Here is a 15,241-nt window from a genome sequence, read left to right on the forward strand (position 1 = left end):
CGTCACAGCGGGCGGGGGAATCGATTAGCCAAACACAGCTGGACAGGTGTTTCAGAGGAGGACAGATTATTCCGGCTCTTCATCCTCAGCGTGCTTGTGGGATTTTCCTGATCAGCCAATCATCCACCTCCTTGGATCCAAACTCATTAATGAGCTCTACTAAACCGTATAGGTGCATTTTGTAGTTCTGCAGTTTCAGACTGTAGTCCATTTGTTTCTCTGCATACTTTGCTAGCCCCCTTTTCAATGGCCAGGAGCACCACAGAGCAGATATTCTTCAGGTGGTGGATAATTCTCACACTGACATGGTGATGGTGTGTTGTGCTGGTATGGGTGGATCAGACACAGCAGTGCAGTTGGAGTTTTGGAACACCTCAGTGACTGAGAATAGTCCACTAACCAAAAATATCCAGCGAACAGTGACCTGTGACCACTGATAATGAACAAGAGGACGACTGCAGTGCTGATCACTGCAGTGCTGAAAGTGACCCAACACCCAAAGAATGGTGGTCCTAACTGTAAAACAGGGTTAAATGGGGCTTACAAAGTATGCAGAGAAACAGATGGACTACAGTCTGTAATTGTAGAACAGCAAAGTGCACTGATATGGTAAGTAGAGCTGATAAAATGGTCATTGAGTGTAGATACAAGGAGGTGTACTTAACATTATGGCTGATCGGTGTATGTATGAATGTATGCCTGTAGGTCATTTGTAATAGTCTAAAGTAGCACCAGCATTGTCACAATTGGCCCCTCCCAGTCTTCCATGTGCGTCTGTTTACATGTCCATGTGCTTCTTTGTTTGTTTTTTGCCTCCCGGTTCAGCCCCTTTGTTTCTTGTCTCCACCCTTGATTGTTCCTACCTGTTTTCCACCTGTGTCCTGTTATCCCTTGTTAGCCCTCTTGTATTTAAGCTCTGTGTTTTTCCTAGTCTAGTGCTGGTCTTTGTTTGATACGTTTGATGTGTATGTACTGTTTGATCCTGTGGTGTTTTGTTTATTCCGGCCACCGTTGTGTGTTTCTACTCTGTGTTCATTTTGCGTTATGTCTATCCCTCCTGTTCTCTGTATTGGCTCACTGGCCCTGGACCATCTTGACCCTGATTATGGATTTGCCCTCAATAAATCTCGCTTTTCTCAGCACGTGCGTCCGCCTCTTCATCGCTCCACAGCATTATAAGCATAATAAAAACCCCCATGTATGTGTAGCCTAAAATCCAACTAAAATGTGATGTTGCATTTTCGTCACTACCTGAGCAAAAAATTTGAAAACGTTGTGCCTTAATACTCAAAACATATAAAATACTAAATATCAGTGTTTTGCCTTTTAACTTACTGAGTTATTTTAACATCAAATAGTAAGCTATCAAAGCAACGCTGTGCCTTACACTCTGTTATGTAAACTTATGTTATGTTCATTTAAATTTAGAACTTTAAGTCAGCCTTTCTGCCTCCTCTTTAAAATCACAGTGTATTAAACATTTTTGCACATGAAAATGCAGGTGATGTCACTTGCCCCATTGTTAGGAGACTGTGGGTTTCAAACTTTGCTGATTCCAAAAGACCAGGAAATGTCTGTTGGTAAAGGCCTAATGTTATTTGTACTTAAATGATTATTTGTTTTCTTGCAATTTGTTGTTATAACTTAATTCAGGCAAGTTGTTTGTACTGTTTGGTTGAAAATGCATGTATACTTATTTTATGAGAGTTGAGCAAACTCAAAAAGACAAGCAATAAGAGAACATGGGACGGAGTCACCCAGAGTTTCTAGTAAATTTGATCTCTATTTATTAAGCTGCACCCCAAAGTGCATACTACCATGCTAAATAATATGTCAAAAATAGTACACCACTAATAGAAGTCTTTTCATTAATGTAATATACAGCCCCAATTCCACTGAAGTTGGGACGTTGTGTAAAACATAAATAAAAACAGAATACAATGATTTGCCAATTGCTTTTCAACCTATATTCAATTGTATACACTACAAAGACAAGATATTTAATGTTCAAACGGATAAACTTTATTGTTTTTTGCAGATATTCACTCATTTTGAATTTGTTGCCTGCAACACATTCCAAAGAAGTTGGGACAGGGGCAACAAAAAACTGGGAAAGTTGAGGAATGCTCAAACAATGTTTGGAACATTCCACAGGTGAACAGGTTAATTGGAAACAGGTGAGTGTCATGATTGGGTATATAGGGAGCATCCCTGAAAGGCTAAGTCATTCACAAGCAAGGATGGGGCGAGGTTCACCACTTTGTGAACAACTGCGTGAGCAAAAAGTCCAACAGTTTAAGAACAACGTTTCTCAATGTGCAAATGCAAGGAATTTAGGGATTTCATCATTTACAGTCCATAATATCATCAAAAGATTCAGAGAATCTGGAGAAATCTCTGTAAGTAAGCGGCAAGGCAGAAAACCAACATTGAATGCCCGTGACCTTTGATCCCTTGATGGCACTGCATTAAAATCCGACATCATTCTGTCAGGGATATTACCACATGGGCTCAGGAACACGTCAGAAAACCATTGTCAGTGAACACAGTTCGTCGCTCCATCTACAAGTGCAAGTTAAAACTCTACCATGCAAAGTGAAAGCCACATATCGACAACACCCAGAAACGCCGCCGGCTTCTCTGGGCCCGAGCTCATCTGAGATGGACTGACGCAAAGTGGAAAAGTGTCCTGTGGTCTGACGAGTCCACATTTCAAATTGTTTTTGGAAATTATGGGCGTCGTGTCCTCTGGGCCAAAGAGGAAAAAGGACTGTCCGTATTGTTATCAGTGCAAAGTTCAAAAGCTAGCACATCTGATGGTATGGGGGTGTGTTAGTGCCCATGGCATGGGTAACTTGCACATCTGTGAAGGCACCATTAATGCTGAAAGTTACATACAGGTTTTGGAGCAACATATGCTGCCATCCAAGCAACAAGGGAGTTGCTTTTATACTTTTTAACAAACCGTTTGTATCCTCTTGCTTCAGACTGAGCTCTCGTCAGGCTCAGAGTGCCCATTTGGAATACCAGGAGATTTCCCAGTGGTCTGTACTGTAGGTTGGCCTGGACAATGCAGGCCACATGCAAAGATGGGCTAAACTAGAACACAGTGCAGCCACACCTATGTAAATTTCATCAAATCCTCCCCTGCCTCTCTGTTCGGTAGTCCGCCCATCCAGCTAAAACAACATTTTAAAGCATGTTCATCATAAACAGTATGGAGGCAATAGAAAAAGAGACACTTTTGTCTGCTTGCAACAACAGCAAGGGTTCTGTACTGCATTGTACTGTATTGCAGTCATGTCCTTTTAACTGATCCTTTCAACTGCCCGAACAGTGCATCTGTAAACATGTGTGGCCTTAAATGCTTGCATTTATGATTTCTGCTCAGCCTATTTAAAGTTATAACTGAGCTTCACGCATTAAAGTGTTCTGACTAACGTATGGATTGGATCATTATTTACATGTCAAAGATTACTGTGTGTGTTTGTTTGTAAAGTTTAAGGTTACTGAGCTGACAATATTTCTGTCGTACGTCACAGATCACATATTATTAAATATTCACTATAGTAAAAATAGTCACAGATGCATGTTGCATGTTGCTTTACATTTACATTTACAGCATTTAGCAGACGCTCTTATCCAGAGCGACTTACAAGAAGTGCTGTGTCTATCTAGAGAAAGTATCTTTGCTAGTTACCAATAACTTAGAGAAAAAGACAGTCCTGAGCTCAGATACTGCTAGAAACAAAATGTCACTGCAGACACCAAGAGAAAAAGAAACAGAGTTGAACACAGCACTCTGTGCCATTCAATGCAATACAATAACAAACAATACAATACAATAAACTACAATACACAGTGAAGTACAATAAAATAAATAAAGGAACAACAAGAACATATCAATGCAAAGTAATCACCTTTTATATAAATGTACTCTATAAATGTATGTGTATATATATATATATATATATATATATATATATATACACACACACACACACACACACACACACACACACACACACACACACACACCGGCCACTTTATTAGGTATTAGGTGTTCAGTTGCTTGTTAACAAAATTACTAATCAGCCAATCAAATGGCCGCAACTCAATGCAATTAGGCATGTAGAGGTGGTCAAGACAACTTGCTGAAGTGCAGACCGAGCATCAGAATGGGGAAGAAAGGTGATTTAAGTGACTTTGAACGTGGCATGTTTGTTGGTGCCAGATGGGCTGGTCTGAGTATTTCAGAAACTGAAGTAGCTGATCTACTGGGATTTTCACGCACAGCCATCTCTAGGGTTATGAGAATGGTCTGAAAAAGACAAAATATCCAGTGAGCAGCAGGACGAAAATGCCTTGTTGATGTGAGAGGACAGAGGAGAATAGGCAGACTGGTTCGAGATGATAGAAAGGCAACAGCAACTCAAATAACCAACCAAAATCTCTAAACAATGTTTCCAACACTTTGTTGAAAGTATGCCATAAAGAATTAAGGCAGGTCTGAAGGCAAAAGGGGGTCCAACCTTTTACCTTTTACTTACTTGCAGACAAGTATATATATATATATATATATATATATATATATATATATATATATATATATATATATATATATATATGTAATGAACATATGTACTCAAATTATGAAATTGAGTGATATCCCATTCTTAATCCATAGGGTTTAATATGATGTTAGCCACTCTTTGCAGCTATAACAATTAAATGATCTGGATATATATATATTTTTTTTTTCTGTTATATATATATATATATATATATATATATATATATATATATATATATATATATAATCAGGGGATTCAAGGGTGATCTTCAGGAGTAAGTTCTGTTCGGATTACATTATTCTAATAATCTTATAAGATATAGCGGCGTGTATACACCCCCACACACATACACAGAGTGGACCCCAGCAGTATCTGTAACATGACAGGCTGCAGCGCATGCTGCCTTCATCAATGCCCCTCTGTTCCATACACTGCGGCCTTTAACAGCCTGAAAATTCTACATCATCTTCTGTAACACAATACCAGACTGGCACAGTTCAGCATTAGACATGACCAGGCACAGGCAGACATAGATTACACAGTATATCATCTATGCTACATCTATAGAAAGGGGATGGAGCATAGGCACATCAATGTGGTGCTGGAAAATGGGTGAATTTGATTTCTTGCAGGTTTTATTCACTAAAGGGGATTTATTCCTGACAGTGTAGGAGGGGTTATCAGAGCATGACATGCACTTTCACATACACACACACACACACACACACACAGACACACACACACACACACATACATACACATACACACACAGCTGATCCTAGACAGCAGCATGAGCAAGATAAAGGTTGAAAGAAGAATTACCCCCTCATCCACACCCAGCACTATTTTTCAAGGAATTAAAGGCACATGCCTTAATTATGCTGCCATACTTTGGTGGAGCAGAGGGCAAACGATTTGGTGGAGCTTAAATCTCCACAAGGCTTGCCTATCAGAGGCAAATAATGTTTCATTAATTTGATATATTTCAGATCGGAGGACTTTCCCTCTTTTAAATCTTTGTGGCTGGAGGGGAAATCCCTCAACATGGAAACACTGAACCAATTGGACTGAAATGTACTGATCTGCCTGACTCGGGGAAAGTGCTAAAGCTGCTTAATTATGCTCAGCTGCATTTAAGCTCTTTGGCACTTCCAAGGCACATTCATATTAATGTGGGATTTTGGAGAACTGATGGCTTTTCAAGTTTAAGTGATACTTTTTTAATCCCACAAACAGGGAAATTCCACCTCCGCATTTAACCCATCCGTGAAGTGAAACACCACATACACATACTAGTGAGCACACACACTGTAGGGGGCAGTGAGCACACTTTCCCTGAGTGGTGGGCAGCCCTATCCACGGCGGCTGGGGAGCAATTGGGGGTTAGGTGTCTTGCTCAAGGACACCTCAGTCATGGACTGTCGTTACTGGGGATGAAAGCAGCTTCCAGTTACAGGGCCAGTTCCCTAACCTCCAGCCCACGACTGCCCCAAGAAAACGTGGGGCACGAGTGAGAGTGAGAGAGTTAATTTCCCCCTGTGACAGGCAGAAGGCCTCAAAAAAGATGACACAAGGCCAGTTTCATGGTGCCATGTCTATATGTCAAAGTCAAGAATAATTCTAACTCCTATATAAACTCTACAAATAGACAGCTTACAGATAAACTGGATCAGAAATGAAAAAGGAATAGGTGGGACTGATGATGTAACTAGCATCTTAGAGGCATCGATGTTGTAAGTACAACTTGATTTGTGTTCAAGTAGTTTTGGTTGGAAACAATACAGATGCTCTGGAATAAAGACTTTTGTCAACTTTAGTTTTCTATTGTTAAAGAGGATCTGTTTATTGTGTGTTACCACAAAAAAATGAAGAGAAGAGGATGCTTATGAGATGAGTAATGTTTTATTTTTATCCAGATAGAAACATCATATGATGTGCTTGATGATTTTAGCCTGCAGTGTTCAAGTGTGGCTGCTGAATGACTGTAATATAACCCCCATATGCAAACTACCTTAAATGCATGACAGATAGTTTTGTGATAGTTTTAGTGCAGTTTGTGATAACGCTTGTTTAAGGTCTATTCATATCTCAAACAAGCTGGTGCTCTAATGCTTGCAGTTGTGTTCTAATGTTTACAAATAATGTTTGAAGAGAAGTATATTACAAAATCACCATAGCTGCCCATGAGTGAGAAGTGTAAATTAAGTAATTGGGCCCCTCTGCAATTGCCCCAGAACTGCCACTGGATAGGATGTTCCCAAGTAGTCATAAATAAAGAGGAATACAAGCAGATCTACATTCAAGCAAAGCTTACAAAAGTAAAAATCTACCTACTAGTCATTTAACTTTTTTCTGCCTGAAATAGCACTGCATGTACACTTTGTGATGAGAGCCGTCAACATCATCATCAACCCCTCACATCTTGCCCTCTCCACTTTCTAGGCCCCTCCTTCAGGGGATGGATATAGGACAATCTAAACAAAAACTCCAAAGCACTCTTCACACTTTGTGTTACCATCTGTCTCAAGTCATCTGATTACATACAGACAGGCAAAACATTTATCCAGTTGCACCTGCCATTTCAATGTGTCTCCAGTGATCAATTAGCCCAATAGCCAGTCAGTCTTGCTATCATTACATATTTTAAGGTTACACCAAAGACATAATAGGCAGTCCGTTAATTTTGTCAGGGATACATATGTTTTAACGTTCACACTACAAATGCTATGTGCTCATATGTGTCCCTGACCGCCTACAAATGTGAGTTAAGTGATCCATCTGCTTTGGAAACTATTTACACCTGTAGTCTACTTAGCTCTGTCCACTCAGGACTGGATCACCCAACATGTGTTAAAGTCAGCCTGAAATGAATATTTCATTTGTAAGTAAATGGCCCTATAATATATCATTTAAATGACAAACCTCTTACATAATCCTTCATCAAAATGTAACAGCTCAAAGGATTACTTTCTTGCCCCCACCCAGCACTATTTAACTGAATTAAAGGCACATCTATTGTTTATGCTGCCAAATTTTGGTAGTTAAGAAGGTAAATGACTTGGTGGAGCTTAAATCTCCATAGGCCTTCCCTACTGGAGGCCACTGGTGTTTAATTAATATGATATTTTTCCAAACTTCAGAGCATAGTATTTTCCCTCCATTAAATATTTAAGGATGGAAGGGAAATCCCTCGAAAATATAAGAACTTTTGTCTGCCTCTAAAACATTTTCTGATTTTGGCCTACATAACTGTACACCAGGGGTAGGAGGAAAATTATATGTCAATCATGTTTTACCTTCCCCACCCACCGGTCAACTCCACAATTATCAGCACCACCTCAAAAAAAAATAGTAGAAAATGAACAATACATTTATCCATCCATCCATCCATCCATCCATCCATTATCTTCCGCTTCTCCGGGGTTCGGCTCCCTTTCCCCAGCCACTTCCACTAGCTCTCCAAGGGGGATTCCGAGGCCCTCCCAGGCCAGCTGGGCGATATAGTCACGGCAGCATGTCCTGGGTCTTCCCCGGGGTCTCCTCCCAGGTGGACTTGCCTGTGACACCTCCCGAGGGAGGCGTCCAGGAGGCATCCTAACTAGATGCCTGAACCACCTCAGCTGACTCCTCTCGATGTGAAGAAGTAGCGGCTCTACTCCAAGTCCCTCCCGGATGACCGAACCTCTCACCCTATCTCTAAGGGAGTCCAGACACCCTGCGGAGGAAACTAATTTCGGCCGCTTGTATTCGCGATCTTATTCTTTCGGTCATTACCCAAAACTCATGACCATAGGTGAGGGTGGGAACGTAGATCGACCGGTAAATCGAGAGCCTTGCCTTATGGTTCAGCTCTTTCTTTACCACAACAGACCGGTAAAGAGCCCGCATCACTGCTGACCCAGCACCAATCCGCCTGTCAATCTCCCGCTCCCTTGTATCATCACTCGTGAACAAGACCCCGAGATACTTGAACTCCTCCACTTGAGGCAAGAGCCTATCCACGACCCAGAGAGGGCTCTCCACCCTTTTCCGCCTGGAAACCATGGTCTCGGATTTGGAGGTACTGATTCTCATCCCGGCTGCTTCACACTCGGCTGCAAACCGATCCAGTGAAAGCTGAAGTTCGCGGCCTGATGTGTCCAATAGAACCACATCATCTGCAAACAGCAGCGATGTGACCCTGAGGTCACCAAACCGGACACCCTTCATCCCCTGACTGCGCCTAGAAATTCTATCCATAAAAATTATGAATAGAATCGGTGACAAAGGGCAGCCCTGACGGAGTCCAACTCTCACTGGGAACGAGTCTGACTTACTGCCAGCCATGCAAACCAAACTCCTGCTTTGTTTGTACAGGGCCTGAATGGCTCGTAGCAAAGAGCCATGTACCCCGTACTCCAGAAGCACCTCCCACAGAATACCCTGGGGAACACAGTCGAATGCCTTCTCCAGATCCACAAAGCACATGTGGACTGGTTGGGCAAACTCCCATGAACCCTCCAGAATCCTGGAGAGGCTGAAGAGTTGGTCCAATGTTCCACGACCAGGACGGAACCCGCACTGCTCCTCCTGGATCCGAAGTTCAACTATAAGCCGGACTCTCTTCTCCAGTACCCCTGCATAGACCTTATTCCCCTGTAGGTGGAACATACCCTCCGGTCCACCACCCCAGTCTGCCAATCCAGTGGCACCGCTCCCGATGTCCACGCAATGTTGAAAAGGCGTGTCAGCCAAGACAGCCCCACAACATCCAGAGCCTTGAGGAACTCAGGACGGATCTCATCCAACCCTGGAGCCTTGCCACCAAGGAGCTTCTTAACTACCTTAGCGACTTCGGCCTCAGTAATGGACAAGCCTATTCCCATGTCCCCAGACTCTGCCTCCTCACCGGAGAACGTGTCGGTGGGATTGAGAAGGTGCTCAAACTATTCCTTCCACCGCCCGACGACGTCTTCATTCGAAGTTAGCAGCACACCATCTCCACTATATACAGTACTAGTGGCACACTACTTTCCCCTTCTGAGTGCCTGACGGTTTGGCAGAATCTTTTCGGAGCTGACTTAAAGTCACTTTCCAAAGCCTCACCGAACTCCTCCCACACCCAAGTTTTTGCCTTGGCGACAACTGAAGCTGCAGATCACTTGGCCTGTCGATACCTGCCAGCTGCCTTTGGTGTCCCACAGGTCAACCATGCCCGGTAGGACTCCTTCTTCAGCTTGACGGCATCTCTCACCTGGGGTGTCCACCACTGGGTTCGAGGATTACCGACAGGCACCAACTACCTTGCGGCCACAGCTACAGTCAGCCGCTTCAACAATGGAGGAGTGGAACATGGCCCATTCTGAGTCAATGTCTCCCACCTCCCCCAATATCTGGTCAAAGTTCTGACTGAGGTGTGAGTTGAAGATCAATCTGACAGGTTCTTCTGCCAGACGTTCCCAGCAAACACTCACTATACGTTTGGGTTTGCCCAGTCTGACTGGCATCTTCCCCCACCACCTGATCCAACTCATCACCAGGTGGTGATCAGTTGACAGCTCAGCTCCTCTCTTTACCCGAGTGTCCAAAACACATGGCCGCAAGTCCGATGACACGACTACAAAGTCAATCATTGAACTGCAGCCTAGGGTGTCCTGGTGAAATGTGCACTTATGGACATCCTTGTGTTCAAACATGGTGTTCGTGATGGACAAACTGTGGTTTGCACAGAAGTCCACAAACTGAACACCACTCGAGTTCAGATCAGAGAGGCCATTCCTCCCAATCACACCCCTCCAGGTCACACAGTCATTGCCCACATGAGCATTGAAGTCCCCCAGTAGGACAATAGAGTCTTCAGGAGGAGCACTTTCAAGCATCCTTCCCAAGGACTCTAAGAAGGCTGGGTACTTGAACTGCTGTTCGGTGCATAAGCACAGACAGCAGTCAGGACCCGTTCCCCAACCCGAAGGCGTAGGGAAGCTACCCTCTCATCCACCGGAGAAAACCCCAACATACAGGCACCAAGTCGAGGGGCTATGAGAAAGCCCACACCTGCCCGCCGCCTCTCACCATGGGCAACCCCAGAAAAGAATAAAGTCCAGCCCCTCTCAAGGAGATTGGACCCAGAGCCCAAGCTATGTGTTGAGGTGAGCCCGACTATATCTAGCCGGTATCTCTCAACCTCACGCACCAACTCAGGCTCCTTCCCCGCCAGTGAGGTAACGTTCCAAGTTCCAAAAGCCAGTTTCAGCAAGGATCAGAATGCCAAGGCCCACCCCTTCAGACACTGCCCAATCCACAAAGCACCAAACCCCTACTACTGCCCCTCCCATTGGTGGTGGGTCAATGGGAGGGGGGACTCATGTAACCCCTTCGGGCTGGGCCCGCCGGGCACCATAAAGTTTATCCATTTGAACATTAAATATTTTGTCTTTGTAGTGTATTAAATTGAATATACGTTGAAAAGGATTTGCAAATCATTGTATTCTGTTTTTATTTATGTTTTACACAACGTCCCAACATCATTGGAATTGGGGTTATAATAAAAATATGCAGCATGACCAGAAATATGTTTAGGCCAAAAATATAATTTATTTAATGTGTGGTTTATTTAAAATCTCACATGGCCAAGGCCCATCAGTGGGCCCAAAGTTTCATTAAACACTTAAACTTAAATAACCTAAGAATTACTCAACCAGCATTGAAGTCCCTGTGTCATTTATATAAAGGCTTCCAATACTTCTAGAGTTGTAGTGTACATAAATGCTGCCGCTGCTGGAATAGAGGAATGAAGAAAGCATCCATCGAAGGATCCGTTCCTCTTCTTCTTCTTCTTCTTCTTCTCATTTTGTGTATGTTTTTACATTTTCTGTTCAACTCTAATTTAGTTACTTGTTAGCACTTCAGTCTGTTTTTACATGAGCTATTGCCAGACAGCATTTTTTATAAGTAATCTCAATTGGCCAATGACCTGCTCTGATTCTGAAAATGACATCAATTATTAGTTTTTTCTTCATGGTATGGATGAATGAATGTTGCCTTTTGAAGGTGTGCATGAGCAAAAATCTGTAAACAGTTGGTTTACCCATGGAAAAATCCATCAGGCACAGAGAAACCTAATCCTGTATTCCGTTCAGAGCCGTCTGCAAAAGTCAGCGCTGCATACTAAACCTGGAAGACAAAGGACTGCGGTGAGGCTCTCACATTACCATTACAAACTCAAGGCACTGACTGGTACATGACCATGCACCAAACTGTAGACCGGATTTGTTGGCCTGGGTGGCTGTGCAGTTCGGCTTTAACCAAGGTCATTCAATCAGGTCAAGCTTTACTGCAGGTGTGAACTGCAAACTGCTCACATATGCAGATAGGGCCCTGGAACTGAGAGCTTTCTGCCCCCTAGTGGTTAAAGAGAGTAAACGCAGAGAGTGCATAAGGTTGATAGTTCATGTTCACCTACATTAAAAGGTAGTTTCACCGATGATTACAAATGAAACATGAAGAAAAATCATTCGGAGTGGTTTGGTGTGAAGTGGTGTGGGGGTGATATGACCCAGGGGTCATAATGTCTACAACGCAGAAATGAACATTTTATTTACCATCCAAAACGACCAGGGAGCCTACACTCAAAAATATATTTAAGCCCAAAAGTTAAAACTTATGTATTTTAATTACATGTCAATGTTCCATTCAATACATACATAAATTCAATAAATACATAAATCTAATGTAAAAAAAAGGTGTTATAATTTATGTTTCTCCATCATGTTCAATAAACCTGAATGAATAGCATCGTCCGTATTCACAGCACAATTAATTAGACTGAGTAAATGTATTAAATGACAATATATGATAAAGTCACAAACATGTATTGTAGTCCAAACTGTATTAAAGAGTATTAAACAGTATTTGCTGAGTCACATTACAAGACACATACAAACTTTGCAAAGTCTAATGTGAAAGAAAAACATACCTTTATAGATTTCAGCCGTGATCAAATTCCCTGTTTTAGAATTTCTATCCACTCATAACTGAACTATTAATTAAAGCAGATGTTTATGTGCACAGCATTCCTACTGCGGAGCAGCTCTCATGCTAACCATCATGCCGGTTAGCTTCATGTCACTTCATGCCATGCTAACATGTCAATGTCACCTACAGTTACAAAATCATGAACTGTTGATTTGAATATTAATGGAATACATATTTATATACTATGTTTCACAATAAATCACTGCCATAGTTTATTTAATCCACCTTTTGTAGCCATTACCATGACAGCAGACCTAGCAAGGATGCTAGCTAGCTAGTTTGCTGGTGTCTAGAATATCTCTCAAAATAAGCAAAATTAAACATTCATTTTTGGTCAAAAACATTTAAAACACAAATCAAGTTAATGTGCATCACTATTTCATTGCAGTTGCACTGTAAAACAAAGGATGGCAGGAGGTTGTATAAATAAAAAGAGCCCACCATGGGCATTTCATGTCCACCATGCCGGCTGAAGCAATTTCCTGGTTCAGGATACATTTCCTGTTACTGTTGCACATTCACACTGCTTCCTAATAAAATGTAGTGGAAAAATTTTTCATGCTTCCAGGTCAACATTTCCGGTTTGGGAAGTTCTGTGTAAAATCATTTCCAGTTGGAGTTTGCAATGGCGCAGGTTAACAGTAAGTGCTTTTGTAGCATTCCTCTGTGCATTAATTCTAAACAAAAACAGCCCTATTTGAGTTTTCATTCACTTCCATCTGATGATGAGCTCAGAAAGAAATGGACTATCGCAATAAAAAGGAGCGAGGGCCCGATGTTGAACCCTCGTTAGCCCTCTTGTATTTAAGCCCTGTGTTTTCGTTAGTCTAGCGCTGGTCTTTGATTGATTTGTACTGTTAAATGCTGTGTTGGATGTTCTGTTTGTTCTGTTCTGCTTGTTCTGTTGTATTCTGGTTTATGTCATGTCTGCCCCCCGATCTATCCGTGTTGGCCATCTGACTTTGGACCTTTTTGACCCTGATTTTGGATTTGCCCTTAATAAATCTTGCTTGTCTCCGCGCATGCGTCCACCTCCTCGGTCCCCATTTCACCTGAAAAAATGTTACCAGCATTAAAATAATAATTAGGATATTCTGAGAGCCAAAAGAAGCTAATCAGGGGGTGATAACCTGCTTAAGGAGACTGCCAGTCAAATGACGTGAATTCGATGCACGGTACCTTTAGCTCACATGTAGCAATATTCATATTTCAACTCTTTAATGTCCTCGTAATTCAGATAATCCAGTGGTATTCAGGAGAAGAATCAGTCTAAAGACTGAATGCATATCATGCTCTTTTATACAATGGCCCAGATAGCAGAGTAACGGTGAATCAACATTGATTCAATGTTACTTTTCTATCTGGGTGGTTGAATTTGCCTTATCTCATTTTTATACAGGCGTAAACAGGCGTAAACAGCCAAAGCAGAAGTGCTATTGGTAGAGGATGTGAATTTGTGCGTCAGAGATCCCCAAAGCAAATAAAAATAAAGAATACTGTTTGTATATGTACAAGAGTCCTTGTTTAAGCTAGAGAAGCCGTTGAATGCAAATATACACTACATAAGCTTTAGTGCTAACATAACATTGCAAGTTATGCGCAGGTTATTAGATCAAAGTTATCCCTACATTAAAGAAAAATGTATTGGAGTGTCCTGATATGATGATGATGATGAAGCCTTTATTGTCACATAGTCACCAAAGTAACCAGCGAAATTTTGATCAACCCGTCCGAGCACATACAATATGACAAGGGGGGGGGGCAGGACAGGAAGACAGGAATAAGGAAAAATACAGAATACAGAATACATGGGGAAAGGGAGGAGATAAAAAACCTCCCCTCAGACTGTGTTCCTAAGGGAAAACAGTCTGGGAACAGAAAAAACACATCAGCACATTAGCACACCATTACACATTACACACAGAGTCCAGGACTTGCAACGGGTGGGGGGGTGAGGTGTGAGGTGAGGTGCAGACAAACCCAGTTCTGCAGCCATATTTCGGCGCTGAATACTGATATATTCTCAATATTGTTTTCATTGATAGTTGAAGATTTACTCATTGAAATACTCATTGAAGATTACTCATGAAAATGATAAATGTCTTGTTTTTTTATATCTCATGTTTAGGTTTTAAATGAGAAATTCAGTTTCTGAAATGAAAATCAAATGATTGAAAGGTATACAGACCTCTAGGCTTATAGTATGCTGTAAGTGTTTTTTATGTTAGAAGTTGAGTACTCATAAAATAACTTATTTGTTGAATTTAGATGTTAAAGTGTATTGTGTTTATGTCCTGATCTGATGTGTGTCTTTCAAGGCTAGCACCACTAATAAGTTGCTTATAGACAACAAAATCAAAGTGTTGGACTGCTAAGATGTTAGATTAGTGAGTGTACAGATCCTGTAGGGGGTTGAATGTACAACCCCAATTCCAATGAAGTTGGGACGTTGTGTAAAACATAAATAAAAACAGAAAACGATGATTTGCAAATCCTTGCAAACACTACAAAGACAAGATATTTAATGTTCAAACGGATAAACTTTATTGTTTTTTGCAAATATTCACTCATTTTGAATCATCGTATTCTGTTTTAATTTATGTTTTACGCAACATCCCAACTTCATTGGAATTTGAGTTGTCCAGTGTAATGCA

Source organism: Pygocentrus nattereri, chromosome 21 (assembly GCF_015220715.1).
Source record: "Pygocentrus nattereri isolate fPygNat1 chromosome 21, fPygNat1.pri, whole genome shotgun sequence".
NCBI lineage: Eukaryota > Metazoa > Chordata > Actinopteri > Characiformes > Serrasalmidae > Pygocentrus > Pygocentrus nattereri.